The sequence below is a fragment of the Oryx dammah genome, unplaced genomic scaffold, assembly GCF_014754425.2.
Source record: "Oryx dammah isolate SB20612 unplaced genomic scaffold, SCBI_Odam_1.1 HiC_scaffold_4, whole genome shotgun sequence".
NCBI lineage: Eukaryota > Metazoa > Chordata > Mammalia > Artiodactyla > Bovidae > Oryx > Oryx dammah.
In genome coordinates, this window is record NW_024070188.1 from 69,041,101 (window position 1) to 69,055,096 (window position 13,996).

Consider the following 13,996-nt stretch of genomic DNA (forward strand, 5'->3'; position numbering starts at 1 on the left):
CTAGCAGAGAACATACCGACAGGTCTTTTCCTTATGAACTCCGAAGTCCATGAAGTCCCGGAGCCTCAGTGAAGTGGCTAAAATGTCCCAACGCAAGCTGCTGCTGCTCATGGACCATAGCTCAAGGGCAAGGCTTGTAAAGGATGTTACAAAGGATTTTAAAGTATAGCCAGAAAAGATACGGTTTTTAGAAGTTAAATGCTGTTGTCTGAAGGAAGTTTGCCGGAAAGATGTAGGCTTCAAGGGCTACTGGACAATGATTGGTCTGAACTTCAGCTTACGGGAATTGCTGACAAAATTTGAAAAGGTATGCAGAAAGCAGACTTCACGAATGTACTTTTTTTTTCCCCTCTTCTTCCTTTCCTTGTCTTCTTCTTTCTACTATGCATTTGGATGGCAGATATTCTATCAATTCTGATTATTTAATATAATTTCTAAGGCATTTAATTTGATAGCCTCTTAAATTTTTTTTTTTTTTTTTGCAACTAAAGATTGAGTTAGCAATCTTTCCTTTGGTCTGGAGGGCTTGTCATGATGCCTGTCAGTTTTAGAATTTCACATCAGAAGAGATCCTTTGTAGTCAGATCGGCTGGTAATTTAATTGAAAGTTATTTTCAAAAAAAAAAAAAACAGTAACAACACTCTGTTTTCATGCCAGAGTCTGACTTCATCAGGCGTGGGTTCTATTTTCCATACCCATCAGGTTTCTCTCCCTGCAGTGGCCAAGCACTGACTTTTCTAGCCTCATTTCTGAAGTTTCAGTTCTGAGAGTCGGGGGAGGATGCCTCCCAGGGATGATGGCCCATTTGATCCTAGACTTTTCCTTTTCCTTTCCGGCTGGGTCTGTCTTAAATGTGGAGTGCTTGTGTGCGCCGTGGAGCTTTCATGCTTGGATCTTTATTTTTGCATTTAGTTCTTTTTTTTCCATAGGAAAGTTCTTGGCACACTCTAAGATTGAGTCTAGCCTGCCAAATGCTACCTTACATTTATAGTTAAACAAAACAGAAACCCCCAGCATGCTGCTCATGGGCTCCTGCCTTTCTCAGCTTTTGGATACCAAACACCTATCTTCTTTCAATTTCCCATGTTTAAAGGAAGGAAAAGGGGCAGAGGATCCGCTGTACATAAATCACTTACTTATCAGTTGTTAAAGATGTACTCAGGGGCTTTCACCATGAATACCCTATGGTTCATTGAATGTACAAACATAAGCAAGACTATATTGAGTCACTGAAAGAATAATGAGCTTTTTCTTACAAACCCACAATTGCTGGAGGAAAAAAGCATAAAACCGCGTCATTTTATGAGAAGTTTGAAAGCTTTTCCAAAACAGTTGCAGGCATTGCTTGCCTCCTGATGGTGGAAGCAGTGCAGTGAAAAGAGAATGGAAGAATTAAACTTCTCCTGGTCAAATAATCCCTTCTCCTGGCTTCTCTCCTTGCACCCCAACTGTCCTAGCAAGGGTTGTTAACTCAGGACTCACTTTGACCTCTCCCTTTAATACGTTATTAAGCACCTACATTCCTGAGGATAAAGGATGGTTCCTGGTTAACTCACCCACCATTTAGAAGGGGTGGAGGAGATTAGAGAAACTTTCTTTATGGCAGCTGGTAACAGCAGGTGACAAACTTTATGACCATAAAGAGGTCTGTTAGCTTGGTTTGCATAGATTTTTGTTTCTTCTTAAAAAGGTATAGGGCATATGTTTCATAAATAATTCATTACTTAGACCCCCTGAGAAGCAGTAATTGTGGGCAATAGCTGGACTTTTGTATTGTAATTGCTGTTATTAGTCTCCAAAGCCTAGGTCAGATCCCGGAGGTTAGTAACCTGCCTCAGCCTTTTGGCCATTTGATTGACGAAGTTATAAGTTCTGGTCATATTGCTTTGTTTCCTTCTTTAACTCCCAAACTTTAGTACCTGCATGTTTCTATTTTAATAGTTAAATTGACAGTAAAAGAAGCTTACTGACTTAGTCCTGTCAAAGGCTTGATTTAGGATTTTTTTTTTTGAGACAGAGCAAAATCAAATAAACAAATTTGTTGCCATTCATCATCTGAAGTTCTCCATATATATTTATTTTTGTTTTAGATGCCTTTATAAAAATTTATGTGAAAGTTAATCTCTTTGCCATATTTCATTTTTAGGAAGTTGTCATACGTGAGTGTATTTTTCTCCAACTTAAGTCTCTTTTAAAAAAATCCTTTGTGTATTTTCACAAAAGCTATCTCATATATTTAGCTTATGCTACATTGATCCCTTGCCAGGAAAACTATATTATGGAAAGGTACCACTACATCACAGCTCTCAAATATAGCTATATTCCCCCAGCTCTGGAAGCAAAAATGTCATTTCTAGGGAAAGGCTAAGGCTTACTGCTCTAAAGCAAAAGGCACATGATACCTTTGGAAACTTAATAACAGTCTTCCCACAGTCCCTTTATTCTTAGTTTCCTCAGTCTTATCTTTTCCTTAGTCTTAGTGATTTGCTTCTAGAGGGAATACTAACCTTGGTGATTTAACACTTTTCTCTTCTCATCAGTAACTATGATCAGTTCAGTTCAGTCACTCAGTCGTGTCTGACTTTTTGTGACCCCATGGACTGCAGCACTCCAGGCTTCTCTGTCCATCACCAACTCCCAGAGCTTGCTCAAACTCATATCCATCGAGTTGGTGTTGGACCATCTGACCATCTCATTCTTTGTCCTCCCCTTCTCCTCCTGCCTTCAATCTTTCCCAGGATTAGGGTCTTTTCCAATGAATCAGTTCTTCGCATCAGCTGGCCAAGGTGTTGGAGCTTCAGCTTTAGCATCAGTCCTTCCAATGAATATTCAGGACTGATTTCCTTGAGGATTGACCGGTTTGATTTCCTTGCAGTTCAAGGGACTCTCAAGAGTCTGCTCCAACACCACAGTTCAAAAGCATCAATTCTTCAGCGTTCAGCTTTCTTTATGGTCCAACTCTCACATCCATATATGACTACTGGAAAAACCATAACTTTGACCAGAAGGACCTTTGTTGGCAAAGTAATGTCTCTGCTTTTTAACAGGCTGTCTAGGTTGGTCATAGCTTTTCTTCCAAAGAGCAAGCATCTTTTAATTTCATGGCTGCAGTCACCATCTGCAGAGATTTTGGAGCCCCCAAAAATAGTCTTTCACTGTTTTCTGTTATTTTCCCATCTATTTGCCATGAAGTGATGGGACTGGATGCCATGATCTTAGTTTTTTGAATGCTGAATTTGAAGCCAACTTTTTCACTTTTCTCTTTCACTTTCATTAAGAGACTTTTTAGTTCCTCTTTGTTTTCTACCATAAGGGTGGTGTCATCTGCATATCTGAGTTTATTGATATTTTCCCTGCAATCTGGATTCCAGCTTGTGCTTCATCCAGCCTGTGCTTCAACTATTAGCTGTAATAGTTCAGGCTTATGCTCAGGTTCTTGGAGCAAAAAGGTATTTTGCTGGTGTCCTGAAGCCATTTCAGGCTTTAAGAAAGCTAGAGTCCAAGTTTGCCATAGTCATGGGTTTTTTGAAAAGTTGCAGATTGGTCAAATAACTGAAATTTCCAGGTGATAGCCGATCTTCAACATAACTTCAGGACAGCAGTTTGTAAATTGAAAAAAGGGTATCTAGTTTATGTTTTTGAAGTTTAGAGAAATCTAGTGGTTTGTGACTTACATTGTGTATCTGTTCACACTTAGATGTTTGGCATATGGTTAGGGTCTGAAATTTGGTTAGCTAGTCCCCAAATGTGTGATGCCAGAAATGTGGTTTTCCACCATAAGCAGGATGGGCAGATTGTACCTGGTACTCAGGGTTCCTGGGGACCCAGGTGGCAGGAAGTGTTCTGTAGTGTTTCCTCATGGTGACAGCTCACCAGGGATCAGGAAACCCCAACTGAAGGGACCCATGTGTTCTCCAGAGTAGTCTTAGAGATCGAAACAGAAACTTCTCATCAGGGGAGGATGACCTTATGGCAAGAAGTACCAGTCAGCAAGCAGGTCCTAATCACTCAACCAGGTGACGAGGGGAGAGCATTTGTATCAGGGTGTAAACAAAGAGTTCACACTCAGAGTTGACTTGACACAGTAAGCTGATCCACTAAGGCACATTTCTGAAGCCCAGCCTGTGAGTTGTTTTATTGCTGCTTTGATTTTAATGAATAAATTTTTTCCTTGAAATTACTTCATAAAGAAAGTATGTGATGGACTTAGTGGCTGTCAATATTGTCATACTTGAGCCACCTACACTATGTACTGTGTGTTCCATTTATTTATATAGTAGTCACAGAGGATAGAATAATGGACAGTTTTAGCTTGGTGATGTTTTGAGTGACTGTTACCTTTTATTTATGCATTTCTGCTTGATGATTAATGATAATAGTAGTTCTTTAAGAGTGTGTATGTGTGTGTGTATGTGTTTCTGTAAGTCCACCCTCTTGGTGAATTCTTTGGGAAAGATGTTTCTTATAGTGACAAGACAGAAAGAAACCACTCAATGCTAAATTTCCTTTATGATTTTGATATCCTTTAGGATGACCAATATTTAAAAATATAATTTCAAGCTATACTTTGCTGCTCAATTTGTAGTGTCTAATTACAAAAAAAAATTATCCTAGAAAGACACAGTATCCAATTTCAAGGTCTACTCTTTCTTTAATATATATTTAGTAAATATTTGAGAAGTGCACACTATATACCAGATACTGGGCTGAGTTCAAAGATGGGGTGGATAACAGGGAAGACCTCCTTTCTTTGAGCTTGTAGCCTAGTAGAAGAAAATAGACCTTAAATAAGTGTGCATTATGTAAGTCTGTAATTGAGCAAAAGGAGGAAGCTGTAAGTAAGTGTAAGAGGTAGCCATAATCTAATCTGAGTGCAGTGAAGTTTCCTCCGGAGAAATGACATTTAAGCTGGAACTTAAGATGACTTTAAAATTAAGGAGGGAACTGAGGTTGTGTGCTGATATGTGTATGGTGGGGGTTGTGTTGGGGAGGAAATGGAGAGCTTTCTGGGCAATAGAACTGCTTTTCACAGATTAGGAGTTGAAAAGTTGGGTGCCCAGGACTATAGTTTAAAATATTTAAAATACAAAAACCTTTTGAGTTTTCAAACTTGTTCAATTTTATTTATACAATCCTATTTTGGGAATTATGGTAGGACAATAGTTAGATTACATGAAAACATTGGTTAATAACTCTTCTTAAACTCATGTTCTGTGCAGATCAAGCCTGCTTATATAAAGTGCACCTCAGAAGGAAAGCCACTGTTTTAACTCACTAGGATGTTAGTATGTTTTAGTAACAGTTGGTATAGAGTCAAGGATTTTGAACAGCTTTTTTTTGTTGTGAAAGATATCTTTCTTGATAGCGGTGTTTGCTCTGTTGAAATTTAAAATGCAGTTTGTTTATTGACTCTGTCATTTCAAGTTTGCTTCTTCAAATTGTCTTGCAAGTGTAGTTAATTTAACTTTGTTCCTGTTGGTAATTTAACTTTCTTCCTACTCAGTTGTCTAACATGTATTTATAATCACAGATAATGGGAAAAGAACATTACTGGCATTGATTTCTTACTTTTTAAATGCTCCTATATACCAGAGGATACTACTTTTGTGTGTGTGTCAAAATGTCCTTCCATAATTATCAGTAGAGTGGTTGAAACTTATGGGATTAGCTATTGAAAGAAAATATAATTTATAAATAATTAATTGAATGCTTTTTTGACATCAACAAATTAACTGTAATAATTAATTGACTAACTGCAATTGCTCACCATTCCAGAAGTCTCACCAACTGTCTCAAAGCATATTTACATAGCACATAATGACCTTTGAGGATATTGTTTGGTTGTGTATTTTTTAGGTAGCACCTGCCTAATTTTAAAGATACTCATGATCCCTCATTTTCAAAACCTGAAATTTTGGTAGTGATCCTACTGGGCTCTCAACAACCCATCCTAAATGGTCTCTGATTTCTGGTCTTAATTTTGAAAGGAGCAGTAGATTTCTTTTTCCCTAATGCTTAACTTTGTTGATTTAGCCTGAGCCTTGGGATATAGTTGGGAAGTTTTTGCTAACGTCACTCCTTTGCCTTCAGGAAAGGGGTCAGAACTCCTTCAGAGAAAACATTGCAATGGCCATGTAGGGTTAGGTAAATATGCCATGCAAGAATAAACCAAAATTATGTCAACAAAGGGGATGAATCTATCCTAACACCAACTTTTTTTTTGAAGTTTTTGAAGACTTCCTAGTTGTACTGTTATGAATTTCTTTTTCTTATCAGAGAGCTAAAACAGTTCTGTTTACTGTAGTCTAAGGAAACATTTTTTCTTACATAATTATAGCTGCTATTTGATCCTTACAAAGAAATAAAATGTATGTGATTTACAGTATAAAGTGTTTGCATATAATATCTCTAGGGGTTATACATTAGAGAAATGTTCAGTTAAGGTAAATCTGGTATTAAAATATCAACTATTGAGTAAGAAAATAAATAAATGCTTTTTCTTTATTTGCGTAGTTTATTTTGACCTGGGTAATGGGTGTTATGTACAAAAAGAGTAATTGTTCATCCAGTGAACCTCTGTGAACTCTTGTAACTGTTTTTTGCAAAGTTTTTCTGTAAGTGCGCATCTTAGGCTTTTGATGATATTTTACTTAGAGTGTGTGTGTGTGTGTGTGTTCATTCACTTAGTTGTGTCTAACTCTTTGCGATCCCATGGATTGTAGCCCACCAGGCTCCTCTGCCCATGGAATTTTGCAGGCAAGAATACTGGAGTGGGTTGCCATTTCCTTCTCCAGGAGATCATCCCAACCCAGAGATCGAACCTGCATTTCTTGCATTGGCAGGAGGATTCTTTACTACTGTGCTTAGTAGTAAAGTGCCATTACTTAGTACTGTGCCATTTACTTACACAGTAATATGTAATCTCTTTATTCTAACCCTTTGCTTTCTATAACCTTCTTCATGATGCTTACGTTATTTGAAGGTGTGTTGCAAGCCTTTCACATGAATTCCTGAAGTATTCTGTTTTCAAAATCTTAGTTTAACTGCTTGAATATGTTGCTAAGGTCCCTCTGTGCACATGACTGGCTTATGTTAAATGCTTGGAGGAGCATTGCTTTGTGCTTCTAGAAGGATTACATTCCCATAACTAATTATCAATAAGCATTTCATGCTTTAATGTCTCTTTAATGGTCAGAGGCTTTCAGGTGACAGAGGTGAGCATTAGTAGGGCAAGCCAGCCGGCTACGCAGTGAGACTCAACCTCTTTCATAGAACTTTAATTTATTTTAGCATTTGATGCTACATCAAGGTCGTGATCTGACAGCCTCCCATGCTGGCATCTTGATTTTAAAAACCAGTGCATCATTACACAGGGATCTGTGAAGGAGCGTGATTCATTAACCGCGTGTAATTCTAAATTTCCAGTGAGAAGTTGAGGCAAGGCTTTGCAATGCAAGCTTGTAAGTAATTTTAGATTCTCCATGTTACATTTTTGAAATGAAGAGATTAAGCAAAATGATTGCTACATTTCCTTCTAATTATTTGTCTGATTTTTCTTGGCATTACAGTCGTTAATATGCTAGTCAATCAGATGGACTTATACAAACATTAATTGATGCATTTTACAACAGTCTATTTATACCTATATCTATCTATCTACATCTGTTTTTGTGTGTGACAGAAACTGTGTAGGATACAGAAGGAATATTAAGATGATTGTCTTAATGCATTTGACCAAATAAATATGCCACCGACTATTAAATTAAAAAAATAATGTATGTTGGTTTCTTCTTCTTTGATCATTTTCTGGCTGTTGATTTTCTTCTTCACTTTTGATGAGGCACATGTGTGGAAGGGTTTTCTGCATATTGAAACTTATATTCCAACACGAGTATATGATCACTGCTGGTGCAGTTAATCACAACTTTATAGAAATACTTATAATCATTGACTGGGCCAGTGACGTAGTTCTGTTTTACTCCATTTGTAATTGTGGCCAGATTGGAAAACCCATCACTTGATCTGATGTGAAGAGCCAAATTTGCTTCATGCTGTTGGTATCCAAATTTCCTCATGTTGTGGAATGCTCCTGTGAAACTTACGCAACTATTTATGAATCTTATGTCAATGCCTTTCTATGTCTCTTGAATATGAAAAGAAGCATATAAAAAAAAAGAAAAGAAAAGAAGCAAATAGGCTGCTTCAGGAAGCTGTGTTTTGAAATTGCCTTGTGATTTTTGGCGTGGTCCACTGATAATGATATTTAGGAACCTGCACAGGAAATTTGAGGCCAGTTTCTACTTGGCAACGCAGAGCTTATTTACTCTGTCACTGAGCTTCTTGAGAAAAATGGCTATCATACATATTTACAGCCTAAGTTTTAAAACTTGGCTTTCAATGTATCTCCTTGGATGTCTTCAAATGCACTTTATGGTGCTAAGTCGCTTCAGTCGTGTCCGACTCTGTGTGACCCCATAGACGGCAGCCCACTAGGCTCCTGTCTCTGGGAATCTCCAGGCAAGAATACTGGAGTGGGTTGCCATTTCCTTCTCCAGTGCATAAAAGTGAAAAGTAACCGTGAAGTCGCTCAGTCATGCCCGACTCTTAGCAACCCCATGGAGCCTACCAGGCTCCTCCGTCCATGGGATTTCCAGGCAAGAGTACTGGAGTGGGGTGCCACTGCCTTCTCAGGACACAAAAACAGAATAGTTCTCTTCTAAATGATAGGACTGTGTTTTTCAGGAGATGTCATGAAAGATTCTTCCAGCAAAACTTTACTTTTTTTTCTCTTTTGTACTGAGAATTTCTATTTGAGACATCCCAAGCTAAGATTATATCCAGATTGCCATTTGCATGCGTAATGTTGCTCAACCTGAACCTTGAATCAGTATCTGGCTGTGTCCCACTGCTTCCCCGTTAGTGTCTGCTCTGTACTGTCTGGGATGGAGGTGCTAATAAAGTGGAGAAGAGTCAATAGTCCTAGAGTTTTTGTTTAGTGGTTACTGCTAATTCTGGGTGTACTCAGATTACACTTTGCAGGGAGACCTGGTTTGGCTTTGTCATTAGATAATCCAGAGACCAATGGGTTTGCAAATTTGGAGCATGAATTTTGCAGAAGCTATCCATCAGACTTTGTGTTTACCTCTTCCACCTCTCAAATATGACTCCATTAATGTCATGCTAGATATCTCAAATCTTCTCAGAAGTTTTAATACAACAGTTCTATCCCTTAACCTCATGTAATTGTTATCTTTTTACCATGCTGATTGGAGTAATGAGGCGCAAAAGGCTTTTCCATGTGTCCGAGGTCTGTAGATGCTTGAAAAACAATTACTTTGATGCTGGCCACTAAGCTTTGGTTCTTTTTTGGGGAGTTGGAGGGAATGTTTCCCTCTCTTGTTTTTTTGGCTGTGCCTCATGCTTTGTGGGATCTTAGTTCCCTGAGCAGGAATTGACCCTAGGCTTTCTGTAGTGAAAGTGCTGAGTCCTAACCCCTGGACAGAAGGGAAGTCCTCTAAGCCTTGATTCATAATGGAGTACCTGAATTGCTTATCAGGAGTGAGTTCTAAACTAGTAACAGCTTTCTGAGTATTGGAAAAAATTCTGTTAATTTTTTACCATAATCAGTTAGAATTGGAAAACTTTAGAATGAGGTTTATTAGGGAAATTGAAGATGAGAAATATAACAAAACGATGGTGTTTAAGAGTTTGCTCTCCTTTTATTAATTCTCATTCATTACCAGAAATATAATTTTTATTTCTGCAGTACATTGCCTTAATATTCATTACTAATTAATGCCTTGGAGACTTACCCCACAAATTTAGGGCCCCTCTGGTGTCTGCTTTTCCATTTGTAAGTCCATGCTTGGTTGTTGCATGGTAATGACTATCACCCTAGAATTAGCCACATGTCCCATTCATTTCATGAAGGAAAGGTAATTGCCAGATTAATACAAAAAATTATGTTGACAACTTTGTAACAGGGGAATACTAAAAAATTCATAAGACTGGATGTATTTTAAAGCTTAAATTTGTTATATTTATTTAATTACAGAAAGAAATCCTGTTTTTTATAGAAACTTGGAAAGTCAGAGAAATATAAAGAAGAAAACTAAAATCACCTTTAATCCTCTTATACAGAGATTACACTATTCTGATTTATTTCTGACAATTTTCTAGAGTATATGTGTTGAATGATTTACAAATACATATGCTAATTTAAACACCTACCTTAAAAATTAAATTGACATCACAATATCCTCCATTTAAAAATCCTCCATTTTAAAACCCAATAGTATGTCAGCATTAATGTATTTAGATGGCTTTTACTTTATTACTTTAAAAAAACAATCAATTTGATAAATGTGTTTATACATAAATCTTCTTAGGATAGGTAATTTGAACAGCTTTAAGACTTTTGATACAAATTGCCAAAATGCTTTCTCAAAGTCTGAACCAATTTTTATTATTCAATTCAGTCGCTCAGTCGTATCTGACTCTTTGTGACCCACCCCATGAATCGCAGCACGCCATGCCTCTCTGTCCATCACCAACTCCTGGAGTTCACTCAGACTCACGTCCATCGAGTCCGTGATGCCATCCAGCCATCTCATCCTCTGTCGTCCCCTAATCCTCCTGCCCCCAATCCCTCCCAGCATCAGAGTCTTTTCCAATGAGTCAACTCTTCGCATGCGGTGGCCAAAGTACCAGAGTTTCAGCTTTAGCATCATTGCCTCCAAAGAAATACCAGGGCTGATCTCCTTCAGAATGGACTGCTTGGATCTCCTTGCAGTCCAAGGGACTCTCAAGAGTCTTCTCCAACACCACAGTTCAAAAGCAACAATTTTTTGGCGCTCAGCATTCTTCACAGTCCAACTCTCACATCCATACATGACCACAGGAAAAACCATAGCCTTGACTAGACGGACCTTAGTCGGCAAAGTGATGTCTCTGCTTTTGAATATGCTATCTAGGTTGGTCATAACCCTACTTTCAAGGAGTAAGCATCTTTTAATTTCATGGCTGTAATCACCATCTGCAGTGATTTTGGAGCCCCCCAAAATAAAATCTGACACTGTTTCCACTGTTTCTCCATCTATTTCCCATGAAGTGATGGGACCAGATGCCATGATCTTCGTTTTCTGAATGTTGAGCTTTAAGCCAACTTTTTCACTCTCCACTTTCACTTTCATCAAGGGGCTTTTTAGTTCCTCTTCACTTTCTGCCATAAGGGTGGTGTCATCTGCATATCTGAGGTGATTGATATTTCTCCCGGCAATCTTGATTCCAGCTTGTGTTTCTTCCAGTCCAGCATTTCTCATGATGTACTCTGCATAGAAGTTAAATAAGCAGGGTGACAATATACAGCCTTGACGTACTCCTTTTCCTATTTGGAACCAGTCTGTTGTTCCATGTCCAGTTCTAACTGTTGCTTCCTGACCTGCATATAGGTTTCTCAAGAGGCAGGTCAGGTGGTCTGGTATTCCCATCTCTTTCAGAATTTTCCACAGTTTATTGTGATCCACACAGTCAAAGGCTTTGGCATAGTCAATAAAAGAGAAATAGATGTTTTTCTGGAACTCTCTTGCTTTTTCCATGATCCAGCGGATGTTGGCAATTTGATCTCTGGTTCCTCTGCCTTTTCTAAAACCAGCTTGAACATCTGGAAGTTACGATTCATGTACTGCTGAAAACTTGGAGAAGTTTGAGATGAGTGCAATTGTGCAGTAGTTTGAGCATTCTTTGGCATTGCCTTTCTTTGGAATTGGAATGAAAACTGACCTTTTCCAGTCCTGCAGCCACTGCTGAGTTTTCCAAATTTGCTGGCATATTGAGTACAGCACTTTTACAGCATCATCCTTCAGTATTTGAAATAACTCAACTGGAATTCCATCACCTCTACTAGCTTTGTTCATAGTGATGCTTTCTAAGGCCCACTTGACTTCACATTCCAGGATGTCTGGCTCTAGGTGAGTGATCACACCATCGTGATTATCTGGGTCGTGAAGATCTCTTTTGTACAGTTCTTCTGTGTATTCTTGCCACCTCTTCTTAATATCTTCTGCTTCTGTTAGATCCCTACCATTTCTGTCCTTTATGGAGCCCATCTTTGCATGAAATGTTCCCTTGGTATCTCTAATTTTCTTGAAGAGATCTCTAGTCTTTCCCAATCTGGTATTTTGGTCTATTTCTTTGCATTGATCACTGAGGAAGGCTTTTTTTTTTTTTTTTGTCTCTTCTTGCTATTCTTTGGAACTCTGCATTCAGATGCTTATATCTTTCCTTTTGTCCTTTGCTTTTCGCTTCTCTTCTTTTCACAGCTATATGTAAGGACTCCCCAGAGAGCCATTATGCTTTTTTGCATTTCTTTTCCATGGGGATGGTCTTGATCCCTGTCTCCTGTACAAGGTCATGAATCTCATTCCACAGTTCATCAGGCACTCTATCTATCAGATCTAGGCCCTTAAATCTATTTCTCACTTCCAGTGTATAATCATAAGGGATTTGATTTAGGTCATGCCTGAATGGTCTAGTGGTTTTACTTCCTTCCTTCCATTTAATTCTGAATTTGGTGATAAGGAGTTCATGATCTGAGCCACAGTCAGCTCCTGGTCTTGTTTTTGTTGACTGTATAGAGCTTCTCCATCTTTGACTGCGAAGAATATAATCAATCTGATTTCAGTGTTGACCATCTGGTGATGTCCATGTGTATAGTCTTCTCTTGTGTTTTTGGAAGAGGGTGTTTGCTATGACCAGTGCATTTTCTTGACAAAACTCTTCATTCTGCATTCCAAGGCCAAATTTGCCTGTTACTCCAGGTGTTTCTTGATTTCCTACTTTTGCATTCCAGTCCCCTATAATGAAAAGGATATCTTTCTTGGGTGTTAGTTCTAAAAGGTCTTATAGGTCTTCATAGAACCATTCCACTTCAGCTTCTTCAGCGTTACTGGTTGGGGCATAGACTTGGATTACTGTGATATGGAATGGTTTGCCTTGGAAACGAACAGAGATCATTCTGTCGTTTTTGAGGTTGCACCCAAGTACTGCATTTCGGACTCTTCTGTTGACCATGATGGCTACTCCATTTCTTCTGAGGGATTCCTGTCCGCAGTAGTAGATATAATGGTCATCTGAGTTAAATTCACCCATTCCAGTCCATTTTAGTTCAGTGATTCCTAGAATGTTGACGTTCACTCTTGCCATCTCTTGTTTGACCACTTCCAATTTGCCTTGATTCATGGACCTGACATTCCAGGTTCCTATGCATTATTGCTCTTTACAGCATCGGACCTTGCTTCTATCACCAGTCATCTCCACAACTGGGGATTGTTTTTGCTTTGGCTTCATCCCTTCATTCTTTCTGGAGTTATTTCTCCACTGATCTCCAGTAGCATATTGGGCACCTACTGACCTGGGGAGTTCCTCTTTCAGTATCTTATCATTTTGCCTGTTTATACTGTTCATGGGGTTCTCAAGGCAAGAATACTGAAGTGGTTGCCATTGCCTTCTCCAGTGGACCACATTCTGTCAGCCCTCTCCACCATGACCCGCCTGTCTTGGGTGGCCCCACAGGGCATGGCCTAGTTTCATTGAGTTAGACAAGGCTGTGGTCCTAGTGTGATTAGATTGACTGGTTTTCTGTGAGTATAGTTTCATTGTGTCTGCCCTCTGATGCCCTCTTGCAACACCTACTGTCTTACTTGGGTTTCTCTTACCTTGGACATGGGGTATCTCTTCACGGCTGCTCCAGCAAAGCGCAGTCACTGCTCCTTACCTTGGACAATGGGTATCTCCTCATCGCCGCCCCTCCTGACCTTGAACGTGGAATAGCTCCTCTCGACCCGCCTGCGCCTGCGCAGCCCCTGCTCCTCGGATGTGGGGTTGCTCCTCCCAGCCGCCGCCCCTGGCCTTGGACACGGTGTAGCTTCTCTTGGCTGTTCCTGCGCTGTTGCAGCCTGGCACTCTTGGCCGCCGCCCCTGACCTTGGACGTGGGG

General features: G+C 39.3%; 1 protein-coding gene across 12 annotated transcripts in view; it reads left to right on the forward strand.

The window, feature by feature from the left end:
* UTRN (utrophin) overlaps positions 1-13,996 on the forward strand; it is a 547,129-nt gene that overhangs the window by 369,647 nt on the left and 163,486 nt on the right. The gene's annotated exons all lie outside the window — the stretch shown is intronic.